Below are 16,518 nucleotides of genomic sequence, written 5' to 3'. Positions count from 1 at the left end.
GTGTATTCTTTCCACCTCTTCTTAATATCTTCTGCTTCTGTTAGGTCCATACCATTTCTGTCCTTTATTGTGCTCATCTTTGCATGAAATGTTCCCTTGGTATCTTATTTTTTTGAATAGATCTCTAGTCTTTCCCATTCTATTGCTTTCTTTTATTTCTTTGCATTGATCGCTGAGGAAGGCTTTCTTATCTCTCCTTGCTATTCTTTGGAACTCTGCATTCAGATAGATGTATCTTTCCTTTTCTCCTTTGCTTTTCACTTCTCTTCTTTTCTTAGCTATTTGTAGGACCTCCTCAGGCAGCCATTTTGCCTTTTTGCATTTCTTTTTCTTGGGGATGCTCTTGATCACTGCCTCCTGTACAATGTCACGAACATCCGTCAGTAGTTCTTCAGGCACTCTGTCTATCTTATCCCCTAAATCTATTTGTCACTTCCACTGTATAATCATAAGGGATTTGATTTAGGTCATATCTGAATGGCCTAGTGGTTTTCTCTTTCTTCAATTTAAGTCTGAATTTGGCAATAAGGAGTTCATGATCTGAGCCACAGTCAGTTCCTGGTCTTGTTTTTATTAACTGTATAGAGCTTCTCCATCTTTGGCTGCAAAGAATAAAATCAATCTGATTTTGGAATTGACCATCTGGTGATGTCCATGTGTAGAGTCTTCTCTTGTGTTGTTGGAAGACAACGTTTACTATAACCAGTGCATTCTCTTCAAACAGGCTTCATTACTCCCTAATGTTATGCCAGTTCTTTATGTTTCTGCTTGGCTGTTGAATTCCATTGAGATTATAACCCTAAATCTAAACCTTAGAGGAGGAGTTTTCAGAGTGAGGCCAGTATTAGCGGGAACCTTTTAGAAATGCAGATTATCCAACTCCACTGTAGGTATACTGAATCAGGAACCTCGAGAATGGGGCAAGTAAACTGTTCCAACAAACCTTCAGGGACCTTCTGCTGGAGACCCTGATGCTGGGAAAGATTGAAGGCGAGAGGAGAAGGGGACGACAGAGGATGAGATGGTTGGATGGCATCACTGACTCAATGGACATGAGTTTGAGTAAGCTCTGGGAGTTGGTGATGGACAGGGAGGCCTGGTGTGCTGCAGTCCATGGGGTCGCAATGAGTTGGATATGACTGAGGGACCTTCTGATGCTCACTGAAGTCTGAGACACACTGCTCTAGAGGTTAGGACCCTATTCTGTCCTATAGGGCACATTCACCCTGGATCTGTAGCTTTCATATTCCTTCCCACACAGTAGCTCCACATCCTGTCTCAAGTCCTTCAGGAAGCTGGCCTCTTAGCAGTGGTTTTGGGATGATGCTTACTGATTTATTATTGCTAGAATTATTTACTGATTTGAAATCTTTGCACTGCCAGTGTCATGTTAAAAGGTCCATGAAAGGTGGAAGTGGAACCCAAAAGCCAATAATGTTGGGTCCTATGTGTGACATCCCTGTGTTGGGCTGATAAAATAGTGTAATGAAATAGATCCTTAAAATTCTAAAGCTTGAGAGCATGACCTAGTAGGCATGAAGGATATACGGGAATAAACTTCTGAAAATAAGAATATACTGTCCCACTGTGGGCCTGCTGTCTGCTTGGTAAATCTGAGCTCTGGAAGCATTTACCCAGCCAAGCAGTAAAGAGAAAAAGCAAAACCTAACCTGGTTTGGTCCCTGGTTCCTCAAGCCTTTTTACCCTGGATTCCTGGAGACTAATTGCCTTGGGAAAACAGACAGAAATAAGACCATCAAGGGTAAAAAGACTCTTCCAAGCTCCTGCTCTCTCTTTCCCCCTACTCATGATCTCAGTGACTGGCTGTGAGCCCCAGAGGCTCTTGAGGGATTTGAGGTGCCTGAGAGGACAGTGACATTTTAACAGTGACTGGGTGTCCATGGATAAGTCTTGCCGCTTCTGTGGATGTGAATATGCAGAAATGAGAGTCCTGAAAGTGCTACTCCAGTATTCTTTGACTACTTACATGTGACAGGATTGGTCTTCCCAATTTAATTTTCAGTAAAACTGTTGCCTGAGACCATCTTCCATGCAGAAGAAAATTGGTAGTTCAAACTGGCACATGTTGGCCAAGTAGATGCATTAATTCTCTATTGCTGCTTTCATAAATTATCCCATAATGTACAGCTTACAACAACATATTATTTCACAGTTTCTGAGAGTCAGGAATCTGAGAATAGATTAATTGGCTGGTTCTGGCTCTGGGTCTCTCATGAGATTGTAGTCAAATGTTTGATGTCTTGATTGGGCTTGAGGATCTGCTTTCAAACTTACTCATGCTGACAGGAGGCTTCAGTTTGTTGCTCCATGAGCCTCTTCTCAGGGCTTCTCACATAGGGCAGCTGTCTTCCCCCTGAGTAGATGATCTGATGAAGAAAAATGAGTAACTGGGACAGCGTCATTGGCACCCTAATCTCCAAAGTGACATACCCTCAATTCTACTGTATTCTATTGGTCATACAGGCCAACTCTAGTGCATAGTGGGAGGGGACTGCACAGGGGCGGGAACACAGGGAGACAGGGACCATTGGGGATCATCTTGGAGGCTGGTTACGACTTCACAGATTATGATTGGTTTAGCTCTAAGAACAGCTGACAACTGTGAATGTAGACCCAGCAGGAACTGGTCGAGAACCAAAATCCTTTTGCTGATTTCGATGCCTTCGAATCTATTCTAGGCACTGCTTTGGGATGTTTTGTTTACACACTACTGCAACAGCATGAGCCAGTCATATGTGCACATACATACGCCTGAAGGTAGCAGCCTACAAGAGCTCACCAGCCAAAGAGACTTTGCTAATTGTATTGTATTTACCCGTTTGGGCCAGACCTATTCCCTGCAGTTGAGCTCCAGTTTTCAAGGGTGCTTAAGCATATTTGATAATCTCTCACAAACCAACAAGCGTCTTCTGAGCCCTTTTCTGTTAGTTAGCCTTGCCAAGCGGAGACACAGAGCTCCACACATTTCCAGTGGGCCTGACTTTTGGTGACGTGGAATCTACAACTTTGCTTACAGCTGACTAGCTCACTACTTCCTGCTTCTTCGACTAGCTTCTTGGAGTCACTTTAATTTTTATAGTAGATCTGCTCCATCATGAAAGTAATTTTTTTCGTGATTATTTTCCAAAAGCACTTTACTCTTATTTTGAGGGAAGAGTTTATTAAGTGAAGACATCGATCTGTCACTTAATTGTTTATTTTTCTCACATTTAAGTAAACGATGATGTTAAAGCCGAGGTGCATACCCTCAGTTATGTGCCCTTCAATTCACAGAGGAAGAACGCAGGCAGTGGTTAGATGCCTAGTCTCCAGGACTAGATCATTTAGGATCAAATCCTGATTCTGCCATTTACCACAAGTGAGACCTTGAAAAAGACACTTAACTCCTCTGTGCCTCAGGCTCCTCACCTGTAAAATGGGAACAGTAACACCACCTGGACCATAGGCAGTATCTAGGTCACAGGAAACACTGTATAAAAATTAGCTCCTCTTGTTATTTAACACAGGCTGCTCTCTTTGAGGTCTCTGAGTGGCAGAGATGCAGCTCAGGGTAGGAAGTTATGTACTAGAACTGCTGTGACCCCAAGGATGCTTCTTGGCTTAGGCTATCTACAAGTCTTCTTTTCTTTTTTTCCTTGCTGCAGCTTCAGGGACTTGGCCTGCTTCCTTTTTTTTAAAATTTTAATTTCTAAAAATTTTCAAAAGTCTTCATCATTGCATTTTATTTACTTATTTTTTTTTTTATTCTTCCAATTTTATTTTATTTTTAAACTTTACATAATTGTATTAGTTTTGCCAAACATCAAAATGAATCCACCACAGGTATCTTATTGAAATGTAGTTGATGTACAATGTTGTCTTAATTTCTACTATACAGAAATGTAATTCAGTTATACATATGTACACATACATTTGTGTATGTATACACATTTTTCATATTCTTTTCCATTATGGTTTATCACAGGATATTGAATACAGTTCGCTCTGCTATCCAGTAGGACCTTGTTTATCCATTCTATGTATAACAGTTTGCATCTACTAATCCCAAACTCCCATTCAATTACTCTCTTCCCACCTGCCCCTTCCACTTCCTTTCCTTCAATTCTCCAATCCCTTTGTCTCTTAGGATTCCTTTCCACTTGTGACCAAGGCTTCCCACCTCTTTGTTGTCTTGGAGGCCAGGTACATGATTTCTGCTTATTTTATGATTTCCTTGCTAACCACTCCAGGAAAACAGTCCCACACCTAGAGAAGGTAGAAAGCCAAAGAAATCCCCCTGAGTTCGTATGATTGGAGATTCTGCCTTGTTGTCACTTGGCTTCCTGTGTGATGATCCCTAGAAGTTCAGCAGTCTCATCTCTTCTCTTTCCTAAGAAGGAATGCCAGACCCTCTCCTCATCTCCTCCTCCTTCTCTCTGGGTCTTCCTGACTCCTTTCTGCCTGAAGACTCTGCTTCTAGATTTACAGACCTAAAATATTCAAGTAGGGAACAAGGAACAGAAGCTAGAGCATTTATTTATTAGAAATATATATTGAGTGTTACACACTGGGCACATTTCTAGGGGTTGCTCCCTTGTCTGTTTTGCATTTGGGGCTGCAACATCCAGATCTGCAGCTTATTGGCCACTGCTTTAGGTTTCATGACCTTTAGCATCCTTTCAAAGAACCTTGGAAACAAGAGTCATATCTGGATTTATACTGATCTCAGTTTAGGAATCGGAGAAGGCGACGGCATCCCACTCCAGTACTCTTGCCTGGAAACTCCCATGGATGGAGGAGCCTGGTGGGCTACAATCCATGGGGTCGCTGAGAGTCGGACATGACTGAGCAACTTCACTTTCACTTTTCACTTTCATGCATTGGAGAAGGAAATGGCAACCCACTCCAGTGTTCTTGCCTGGAGAATCCCAGGGACGGGGGAGCCTGGTGGGCTGCCGTCTGTGGGGTCGCACAGAGTCGGACGTGACTAAAGTGACTTAGCAGCAGCAGCACCAGTTTAGGAATTGGTGTTTAAATTAGCAACCAGTGATGTGCTCTTAAATGTAAAAAAGAAAAAAAGCAAAGCTATCAGAAAGCCCCTGGGAACCCTGACAGATAAAGTTTCCATTTTATTAATACCTGCTATTTTCTTTTTACTAAAGGAGCTTCTTTCCTCTCTAATTAATTGTTGAGCATCTCAAATACATGCAAACATACAAAGAAATTTATTGTAGGCCTGACAAATACCACTGTTGCTGTGACAAGCACTGAATCAAAGTTGTTTCAACACAGATGTTCCCACTTGATAAAGAGGCACTTAAAATAATGAATTGGAACGTCTAGAAAGCTTACATGTTTGGCATCAGTTTTATTTATAAAGTATTAGGAGAACAAATATTTTCTATTAAATCATAGCTAACTGCTTCTCCCTTCATAGAGAGGCTTTTATCTGAGATGGTTAGTGCATTTAATGGATACTAAGATATAAAATGCTCTTATAAAATGATGCTGAATGACAGCTATGATCTCTGTTTTGAATAGGGAAGAATGGAGTCACCAAGGAAAAAAGGCAACTTGCCTGTGTTTTCATAATCATAGAAGCTCTTTCACATTAAACATCTACCATGTGTCCTGCACGCTATTAACAAGCTTCATGTATATTTCCATTTGATTCCCTAAAAACTCCATGAATTGGTTCAACAATTGAGACTAAGAGAGGTTAGGTAACTTCTTCAAAGTGTTACAGTAACTTACCCAAGCTCTCCTACTGTGCTCAGTTCAGTTCAGTCGCTCAGTTGTGTCCAACTCTTTGCGACCCCGTGAATCGCAGCACGCCAAGCCTCCCTGTCCATCACCAACTCCCAGAGTTCACTCAGACTCACATCCATCGAGTCAGTGATGCCATCCAGCCATCTCATCCTCTGTCATCCCCTTCTCCTCCTGCCCCCAATCCCTCCCAGCATCAGAGTCTTTTCCAATGAGTCAACTCTCCGCATGAGGTGGCCAAAGTATTGGAGTTTCAGCTTTAGCATCATTCCTTCCAAAGAACACCCAGGGCTGATCTCCTTCAGAATGGACTGGTTGGATCTCCTTGCAGTCCAAGGGACTCTCAAGAGTCTTCTCCAACACCACAGTTCAAAAGCATCAATTCTTTGGCACTCAGCCTTCTTCACAGTCCAACTCTCACATCCATACATGACCACAGGAAAAACCATAGCCCTGACTAGACGAACCTTTGTTGGCAAAGTAATGTCTCTGCTTTTGAATATGCTATCTAGGTTGGTCATAACTTTCCTTCCAAGGAGTAAGTGTCTTTTAATTTCATGGCTGCAGTCACCATCTGCAGTGATTTTGGAGCCCCCCAAAATAAAGTCTGCCACTGTTTCTCCATCTACACTGGGTTATATGTAGTCAATTAGAGGCAAACATAGAACTGAAACTTTCTTGGGACCTAAGCCTATAGTTCTTTACCTAATTATTTTAGCATGTTTTAAAGCCTCCAGTTTCCTAGAATAATGAATTACCTACCAGTATGAATATGCTAACTAAATCTGAGTCAGGGCCTGATTTCTGAGTCAGGGCCTGATTTTTTTTAATAAATTTATTTTTAATTGAAGGGTAATTGGTTCATAATATTGTGTTGGCCTCTGTCATACATCTACGTGAGTCAGGCGTAGGTTTACTATGTCCCCACCTTCTTGAACCTCCCTCCCGCCTCCCGTCTGTTCCCCCACCAGATTTTTACAGAGCCCTGGTTTGAGTTCCCTGAGTCATACAGCTAATTCCCATTGGTTGGTTATCTGTGTTACATGTGGTAGTATATATGCTTCCATGTTACTCTCCATTTGTGCCACCCTCCCCCTCCTCCGCCCTGCCTGTCTCCATAAGTCTGTTCTCTATGTCTGTGTCTCCATTGTTAGAGCCTGAATTCTGAGTCAGGACTGCTGCCTATATGAAGAACTATTCTGTCCCAGAGGGTAGCATGAACTTTCTATAGCTGCACAGAATCTCCTGGATAAGGCTCTCCATGACACAGTGGAGGAAAGCAAGGACCAGCATAAATCCTGTATTGCGGGGGAGAGGTAGAGGTAGGGGGGAAATGATACATATATGGTATTGTGACAATCTTTCTAGCAATCTTTAGCCTGAGGTGGTAGGGTAAATTATATCACACTCAAAAAACCCAAAACCACTAATTGCAATGTGTACTGTTAATATAGAAAGTTAATTGTTAATATAGAAAGTTCATGAACAGAAGAAACAGACCCACAGAATGGGACAGTCTTCCATTCTACTTACATCTAAAATTGATGTATCAGAAGGATCAGTGCTGTCCTTCACTGAAGAGACAACATCCTAACAAGATGAAGCTGTGGTGGAAATCTTGTGCCCCTTCCTACTCCATCCTTGGAAAGTTTGAAAGCTAGAAAAAGACACACTTGAAAACTAATATGGAAAAGACTTGTTGAGGTCCTTTAATGGACCGGAACCTGGTGGCCCAGAGTCAATGATGAGAAAGTGAAAGGAGAGAGGCTAATATTTCCTGGGTTATGCAGCCAGCTTTGCGTTCCAGGAAATCAGCCAGAAATACAGAGATAGAGAGAGAAAGAAAGAAATACACAGGGACCAAAGCTCTGATGGAGCAAAGGTGTTTTAATCAACATGGTGTGGGCACATATATACTGTCTTACAAGGTAGTTATTCTCAGATAAAAATGAAAATTCCAGACTTACAAAACATAGGCAATCCATATTAAAGAGAGAGATTTGTAAACAGTAGTTTTATCATATGGTTCATAAAAAGGAAGAAGGTACTTATCACTGTATAGAAAAACTAATGAAGGAAATGCCTGGATTCCTCAGTCCCGGGAGAGGCTTGCCTCTCCTCTCAATTCCTGAATATTCAGGAATTAATAAGGAACAGAGGATTCCTGTCAGATCCAGAACAGCACACAGGAAGCCTCCTGTTAAATGCTTCCTGACAGCTTGGCAGAGAGGGAATCAAGGTACATAAAGGGCTGTGTTCTTGTTGTGTCCTCACGTGGTGACAGGGGCAAGGGAGCACTCTGGGATCTCTTTTATAAGGGCACTAATTTCATTCACAAGGGCTCCATCCTCATGACCTAATCACTTCCCAGTGGCCTCTTTGAAGTTTACACTAGGTCGTGTCTGACTCTTGCAACCCCGTGGATTGTACGGAGCCTAGCAGGCTCCTCTGTCCACAGGATTTCCCAGGCAAGTATACTGGAGTGGATTGCCATTTCCTTTGCCAGAGGATCTTCCTCACCCAGGGTCTGAGTCCTGGTCTCCTGCATTGACAGGTGGATTCTTTACTGACTGAACCATCATCAGGGAAGCCCTGTTAGGGAGGCACAAATACTCAGGCTGGAGAAGGGAATGGCAGTCCACTCCAGTGTTCTTGCCTAAAGAATGCCATGGACAGAGGAGCCTGACAGGCTGTGGTCCATGGGGTCTTGAAGAGTAGGACACGACTGAGTGGCTAACACACGAATACTCAGTCTATAGTAACAGCTTGATGAGGAGGTACAAGGACTGAGAAGGTGAAGAGAGGATGGTAAGCATGGAGCAACAGTGTATGGTTGTGTTTGGAACAAGTTTTATAGGTGACCTTTGTGAATTGCAACCCCTAGAGTTATGTCACATACACTCTGCTGCAACCCCTCCTTACCACTGTGGGTTTCACAATGTGTCTGGATATTGAAGCCCTAAGTTAGGTCCTTAGATCACTCGGATACAAAAGTCCTGACGACCTGTTGTTCTGTCTTCCAGTCTACCCTGCAGAATGCTCGATGAGGATACACACCTGTCAGTCTTCTGTTCCTCCATGCTCTTGGCACTATGGCCCTCACCTCTCCAAAGAGAGCAGGCACTCAACTATTTGTTGGATCACATACAATTCTAGAAAGAGATTGTTTATCAATTATTTAATTTTTAAAAGGCAGAGTAGAGGTGGTTCAGTGTCAGTTCACCCTTTCTGATACACCTTGACATACACTGAATTGACAGGGTGACTACAGACAATGGAGAGAGACATTTCCAGAGTGACTCAAGTCATTAATGAGTTTAGTAGTTGGGGCCACTATGGAGTGCAGAATCAAGGGCTGTGATGATACATTAACATGTCCTTTGCTGTGGAGGCATTTTGGCTTCATCAGCAGACCTTGAAGTTAGCTAGATTGCTGGGAGCTCAGAAACTTTTCCTGCTTTGCAGCTTCCTCTTATGGGTTGAATGACAGCGGCCAAAAATTCAGTGTCAAAGTCCTAAGCCCCAGGACCTCAGAGTGTGACTGTACTTGGAAACAGTGTTGTTGCAGATGAAATTAGTACAAATAAGGCCATATTGGGGTAGGGTGGCCCCTAATTCATTATGATTGTTGTCTTTATACAAAGGGGAAATTTGGACACACACAACACTCTGTGAAGACAGAGGCAGAGATCAGGGTGACATTTGTACAAGCCAGAGAATATAACTAGAAACTAGAGGGGAAGCCTGGAACAGATTCTTCCTCAGAGCTGTCAGAAGGAACCAGTTTTTAATCTCAGCCTGCTAGCCTCCAGGGCTATAAGACAATAAATTGCTGTTGTTTAAGGTGCTTTGTGGTGCTTTGTTCCAGCAGCCCTAGCAAATGAACACGCTAACCAAGAGTGGCCCCAGCTCTGGTAAGGTGCCACCTTGGGGCGATCTCTCTTGTGCACACACAGTGGCAGCTGACATCACCTGCCCCCTGGCCTGTATTCATTCAGAGCAATGTTTGCAGGATATAGTTAAGGTCTCAATTAGGAAGTAGACATGTGTCATGTTTAGTCACTCAGTCACGTCTGACTCTGTGACCCCCAAGGACTGTAGCCCGCCAGGCTCCTCTGTCCATGGGTATTCTCCAGGCAAGAATCCTGGAGTGGGTTGCCATTTCCTTCTCCAAGGGATCGTCCCAACCCAGGGATCAAACCCAAGTCTCCACATTGCAGGAGAATTCTTTACCATCTGAGCCACCAGGGAAGCCCAGGAAGTAGACAGGGAAGCTAAATAAATTTGTGTTTCCAAGCATTTTATTTGGCATCTAGATTTGAGGTGATGAGAAGTGAATTGAAGACTCAGAGCTGAACTGCTCTCACTACAAGGTTGTAGCCAACAGCTTGGGCGGTGGTCCTAGGGGGCCTCCCCTCCTGTCCACCAGTCATTCCCTCCACATTAACCTCAGGTGCAAAATCAGCGACGGTGAGGCCTCGTTCCTCCTCAGTCACTTGGTTCTTCAGCAGGGAAAATAGCCTTTATTCTGCTGGGTCATCTCTTTGAAATAGTCTCCCTTGTGACTTTTTTCCCCAGTGAGACCTGACAGTTTTCATTACACTGAAGTGCTCTTTTGTGCCTCTTTTTATTGGGCCATCAGGATACTGCAAGACCTTCAGGGCAGGGGTTCTACTATTATCCCTTCTCTCAAGCTCCAGTACACTGAACATATAATTTATTTAATAGTAACCATAAAAAGCCTTTGAAAGTAATCCTTGTAAATGGCCTTGTGACTTTTGTGATATTGAACTTCTAAAGGAATACGTACGTGAGATTTTTTTAATATATTGAAGGTAAATGCTTTTAACAGTCTGAAGAAGTTGCCTGCAATCTAAAAAAGTTACCCAGTGAAGAGGGAAATGCCTGGAGAAAAGTGTCAGTCTTCTGTGGCATCAGCACTAAACATAGGAAAAGGGTGCTCAGATAAATTGGTCTGGGTTTGAATTGTTTGCCAGATGAATTGTCAGCTTCAGTTCAGTGTTACAAGTCAATTTCCCTTCTTCTTCTCATGCTTATGATGACAGAGCCACAGCAGAGAAAAGATTTGAGTCTTCTTGGTGTAAGTCAGGACTTGGGCAGTCAGTGCTGCTGACTTTGTGCAGCACTGGTTCTGCTGTGGAGGGTTACCATCCTGCGCATTGTAGGATGTTTACCAGCATCCCTGTCCCCCACCCACTAGATGCCAGCAGCATCCTGCCCCCTACAGTTGTGACAACCAAAAAAGTCTCCAAACTCAACTAAATGTCCAGAGAGGCAAAATCACCGTCTGCTGAGAACCATGGATCTAAATGGGGGGGGGGGGGGGGGGTAGGGGAAATGTGCTACAAAAGCGTTGATTTTTTTATTCTTTTTGGGAGAAATGAGGACTTACCATGGTTGGTTTCTAGTTACCAAGAGCAAGGTACCTGACTTAAAGGAGGAAACTGGGAAAGTCAGGAAAGAGCACAGAGTATCCCAATGCATGCACCTCAGGTTTCTTAGCATTATTTCTTGTTTCTGGTTTACTGACATTCATTGAAATATTAACCCTGTGGAACTCAAAATCAAGCTTACAAAAGCTTCTAGTTTCATCCACACTAAGCTTATGTATCTGATTTTACCCACTGGGAAAGAAGTTGGGTCATGTCCCATTTGAGATTCATGTTAGAGATTCAGAGACCCTGCTTCCTGCCTATGGCTAGAATGCCATTCTTTGCTCTTGCAACTCCTTTCCTGGGGTTCCCGGGGAACCAAGGCTGCTTACTTAGTCGGGTGCATCAGTCTGGTTTATTATTTCCTCTAGGGGAAGAAACCTGCTCTCTGGCTGTTGCTGTGTCATCCCTGCCTCCTGCTTTGCCAGGGAGGGTCCTACTCAACAACCCCCCCCGCCTTTTTTTTTTTACTCAAAAGGATGAGCCTCTCTCCCTTAGTGCTGCAGTCACCCCACCCCTCCCCAGCACCCTTGGGCCTGGTCTCCCAGAACGTTAAGCCAACAGGGTTGTCAGCTCACACTCATGCAGAGACATTTTCCTAAGCCACAGCTCCAATGGCAGGTCTAGTTACACACTGAGGCTGGACCTTGCTCCCCTTTCCACTATAAGGAGAATGCTCTCCCCACATCCAAAGAGCTGTCTGTTCCTCTTGCTGCCTGCATGGGGTGCTGGTACTCAGGTGCTCCTTTGAGACAGTACTCCTAGCATCCATTGCTGCTGCTGGCCCTCTCCCTTCCCAGCAGAGAAAATGGGCAACCTCAGACACTCGCCAGTGCTGGCCAGGGTGCACTGGTGGGGTTCATGAGTCTGGGGACAGTTTCCTAGTCCCTGTATTCTTGTTCCCATCCAGGATGACTCATTTCTCAGAATACCCAACTGGAAACTCCCAAATAAGCAAGTGAAAAAGTAAACCAGTGTGATTCTGATATACTTGGTGAGCTCTGGGCTATTTAGTCTCATTAAATAAGTGTTCAGTTAGTCCACTGACCTTCTCTTAGCACTTATTATGTGTTAGATCCTGATCTAGTAGTGAACAACCTGACAAGTTCCCTGTCTTCATGAGCTTACACCTTAATGGGAGAGAGAGGCCATATATAAATAAGCACATCAATAAAAAAGATGATTTCAGAGTGTAATATGTGCCTAAAGGAAGTCAACAAGGTAATGGATGGAATGTGACTGAGAGGGTAGCTACTTTAGGGAGAGGCTTTAGAGAATCACCTCTGAGGAGGTGACATTTCATCTAACACCTGAAGGACTGTGAGTTCCCAGCACTGCAAAGAGCTGGGGAAGAGTTCCAGGCACAGGGAACAGCCCATGGTAAGACTGTGACACTTGAACAAACTTGTCCAGTTTGAGAATACTACAGGGACCAGTGAGGGAGAAGGGTGCGATGAGATGGGGCTGGACAGGTGGGCAGGTCAGATCATGGAGGACTTTGAAAGCCAAAGAAAAGAGTCTAAGAGCAGGGAGGCCCCTGAAAGGATTTAAACAGCATGATCTGATCCACATTTTATAAAGACCACACTGGCTACTGTGTTGGAATGCGATGCAGGAAGAAGACTGGAAGCAGAGAGATAGATTATATGGCAGACAAGGCTCAAGGTGATGGATGTGTGAAATAGGGTGATGGGCACAGAAATGGAGGAAAGTGGATATATGTGAGGTACGTATTTGACAGAATCAACCGAATTTGATACAAGGAGTGAGAGAAGAATGTGAACTGGTTGGATGATGTTATTTGTTAAGATGTGGAGGGGAGAAATGTATCTGGGGTGTTTGGAACATTCTAAGTAGACATAATATTAGATAAATTTACATCTCATTAAATATGGTATAATCAGCATTTCTAGGATGATCATTACTACTACAAACAACTGTAAATCTTCTGGAAAAATGAAATTATCCACTGAGCATGAGCTATTTTGTTGTTGATGTGAAGTCATCCCTGAAGGGGGGTGTCTTTTACATGAGCACCCACTCTTCAGTGAAGACACCTTTATCAACAATGGCAGGAGCTGAGCATAGAAAGAAATGGTGATTGCAACCAAGGGTAAATAGGAGTTTATCCTGGTAAGTTTAAAAATAACCCCCCATTTCACCTTAGAAAGTGACCTTATTGCTGTTTCATTTATTAATGGGCAACTGTGGGATAAACTAAGAAAGTAAGGCTATTAAACGCTAATGAAGCACTAAGGTCAAGCATTCTGGGTATGCAGACAATCCAGAAATAGAGTCTGCCTGTTTGTGCTAACACAATGATGATTTGTGTTTATAGATAAGAATTGATTGTGTAGTTCCTAATGGCATGTCCAAATAAAAAAATCGTTCAGTTCAGTTGCTTAGTCGTGCCTGACTCTTTGCGACCGCGTGAATCGCAGCACGCCAGGCCTCCCTGTCCATCACCAACTCCCAGAGGTTACCCAAACTCATGTCCATCGAGTCGGTGATGCCATCCAACCATCTCATCCTCTGTCGTCCTCTTCTCCTCCTGCCTCAATCCCTCCCACCATCAGGGTCTTTCCAGTGAGTCAACTCTTCGCATGAGGTGGCCAAAGTATTGGAGTTTCAGCTTCAGCATCAGTCCCTCCAATGAACATCCAGGACTGATCTCCTAGGATGGACTGGTTGGAGTCCAAGGTTGCAGTCCAAGGGACTCTCAAGAGTCTTCTCCAACACCACAGTTCAAAAGCATCAATTCTTTGGCACTCAGCCTTCTTCACAGTCCAACTCTCACAGCCATACATGACCACTGGAAAAACCATAGCCTTGACTAGACGGACCTTTGTTGGCAAAGTAATGTCTCTGCTTTTGAATATGCTATCTAGGTTGGACATAACTTTCCTTCCAAGGAGTAAGCGTCTTTTAATTTCATGGCTGCAATCACCATCTGCAGTGATTTTGGAGCCCCAAAAAATAAAGTCTGACACTGTTTCCACTGTTTCCCCATCTATTTCCCATGAAGTGACGGGACCAGATGCCATGATCTTCATTTTCTGAATGTTGAGCTTTAAGCCAACTTTTTCACTCTCCTCTTTCACTTTCATCAAAAGGCTTTTTAGTTCCTCTTCATTTTCTACCATAAGGGTGGTGTCATCTGTATATCTGAGGTTATTGATATTTCTCCCAGCAATCTTGATTCCAGCTTGTGCTTCATCCAGCCCAGTGTTTCTCATGATGTACTCTGCATATAAGTTAAAGAAGCAGGGCGGCAATATACAGCCTTGACGAACTCCTTTTCCTATTTGGAACCAGTCTATTGTTCCATGTCTAGTTCTAACTGTTGCTTCCTGACCTGCATATGGGTTTCTCAAGAGGCAGGTCAGGTGGTCCAGTATTCCCATATCTTTCAGAATTTTCCACAGTTTATTGTGATCCACACAGTCAAAGGCTTTGGCATAGTCAATAAAACAGAAATAGATGTTTTTCTGGAACTCTCTTGCTTTTTCCATGATCCAGCCGATGTTGGCAATTTGATCTCTGGTTCCTCTGCCTTTTCTAAAACCAACTTGAACATCTGGAAGTTCATGGTTCATGTATTGCTGAAGCCTGGCTTGGAGAATTCTGAGCATTACTGTATTACTAGCGTGTGAGATGAGTGCAATTGTGCAGTAGTTTGAGCATTCTTTGGCATTGCCTTTCTTTGGGATTGGAATGAAAACTGACCTTTTCCAGTCCTGTGGCCACTGCTGAGTTTTCCAAATTTGCTGGCATACTGAGTGCAGCACTTTCACAGCATCATCTTTCAGGATTTGAAATAGCTCAACTGGAATTCCATCACCTCCACTAGCTTTGTTCATAGTGATGCTTTCTAAGGCCCACTTGACTTCACATTCCAGGATGTCTGGCTCTAGGTCAGTGATCACACCATCATGCTTATCTGGGTTGTGAAGATCTTTTTTGCACAGTTCTGTGTATTCTTGCTACCTCTTCTTAATATCTTCTGCTTCTATTAGGTCCATACCATTTCTGTCCTTTATCGAGCCCATCTTTGCATGAAATGTTCCCTTGGTAACTCTAATTTTCTTGAAGAGATCTCTAGTCTTTCCCATTCTATTGTTTTCCTCTATTTCTTTGCATTGATCACTGAGGAAGGCTTTCTTATCTCTCCTTGCTATTCTTTGGAACTCTGCATTCAGATGCTTATATCTTTCCTTTTCTCCTTTGGTTTTCACTTCTCTTCTTTTCACAGCTATTTGTAAGGCCTCCCCGGACAGCCATTTTGCTTTTTTGCATTTCTTTCCCATGGGGATGGTCTTGATCCCTGTCTCCTGTACAATGTCATGAACCTCTGTCCATTATTCATCAGGCACTCTATCAGATCTAGTCCCTTAAATCTATTTCTCACTTCCACTGTATAATCATCCCCAAATCATATTTTAGTAGAACAGAAGCTCATAAGCCTAGAAGTTACTTACATTCACCTCTTTGAAGATGGTACTATTCCTCAATTAATTTACCCGGGAGAGTGCTGCTTATCTTCATAAAGATGTCCATGTCCTTCATAAACAACATCCAAAGAGATTCATAAATTGTTGCATATAAATATGTAGTATTTCGCTCTAGGTAACAACTATAGTCTTAAAATTTTGTGATTTTTTTTTTTAACTTAAATCATGTTTTCATTGTATCATAGAATATTGACACTTAAATGAACTGTGTGTTGAATCACTTTTTAGTAATTCCTAGCTTATCTATTTTATGCAAAGAAGGCAATGACACCCCACTCCAGTACTCTTGCCTGGAAAATCCCATGGATGGAGAAGCCTGGTGGGCTGCAGTCCATGGGGTCACTAAGAGTTGGGCACAACTGAGCGACTTCACTTTCACTTTTTACTTTCATGCATTGGAGAAGGAAATGGCAACCCACTCCAGTGTTCTTGCCTGGAGAATCCCAGGGACAGGGGAGCCTGGTGGGCTGCCGTCTATGGGGTCGCACAGAGTGAGACACGACTGAAGTGACTTACCAGCAGCAGCTTATCCATTTTGTGAGTTTGTATACTTATGTATTAAGGTTTCTTGAAATAGGTCACGATTGTAATTGGCTAGTGACACATCTTCAACCAGAAAATGTGTCTACCTTTCCTCCTTTGTTGTTCTGGAGGGTGTTTTTGTTTTGTGGTTGGTTCCTTGCTGTCTAGGGTCATCCTGTCTGAAATGCTCTCCTTTATAATGAAGAAACAGGCCCAGAGAGATTAGGCTCCCCTAATCTCTAGCGGTCCAGGTCCCTAGCATTTGA

The 16,518-nt window shown here is 43.2% G+C and overlaps 1 protein-coding gene across 1 annotated transcript in view; it reads left to right on the top strand.

Annotated features, from left to right (window-relative positions):
- The window catches only part of SLC35F4 (solute carrier family 35 member F4), a 286,813-nt gene that overhangs the window by 179,064 nt on the left and 91,231 nt on the right, over window positions 1-16,518 (top strand). The gene's annotated exons all lie outside the window — the stretch shown is intronic.

The sequence above is a fragment of the Bos indicus x Bos taurus genome, chromosome 10 (assembly GCF_003369695.1).
Source record: "Bos indicus x Bos taurus breed Angus x Brahman F1 hybrid chromosome 10, Bos_hybrid_MaternalHap_v2.0, whole genome shotgun sequence".
NCBI classification, from domain to species: Eukaryota; Metazoa; Chordata; class Mammalia; order Artiodactyla; family Bovidae; genus Bos; species Bos indicus x Bos taurus.
The sequence above is the reverse complement of the archived record's forward strand: the minus strand, read 5'-3'. Positions and strand labels throughout refer to the sequence as shown.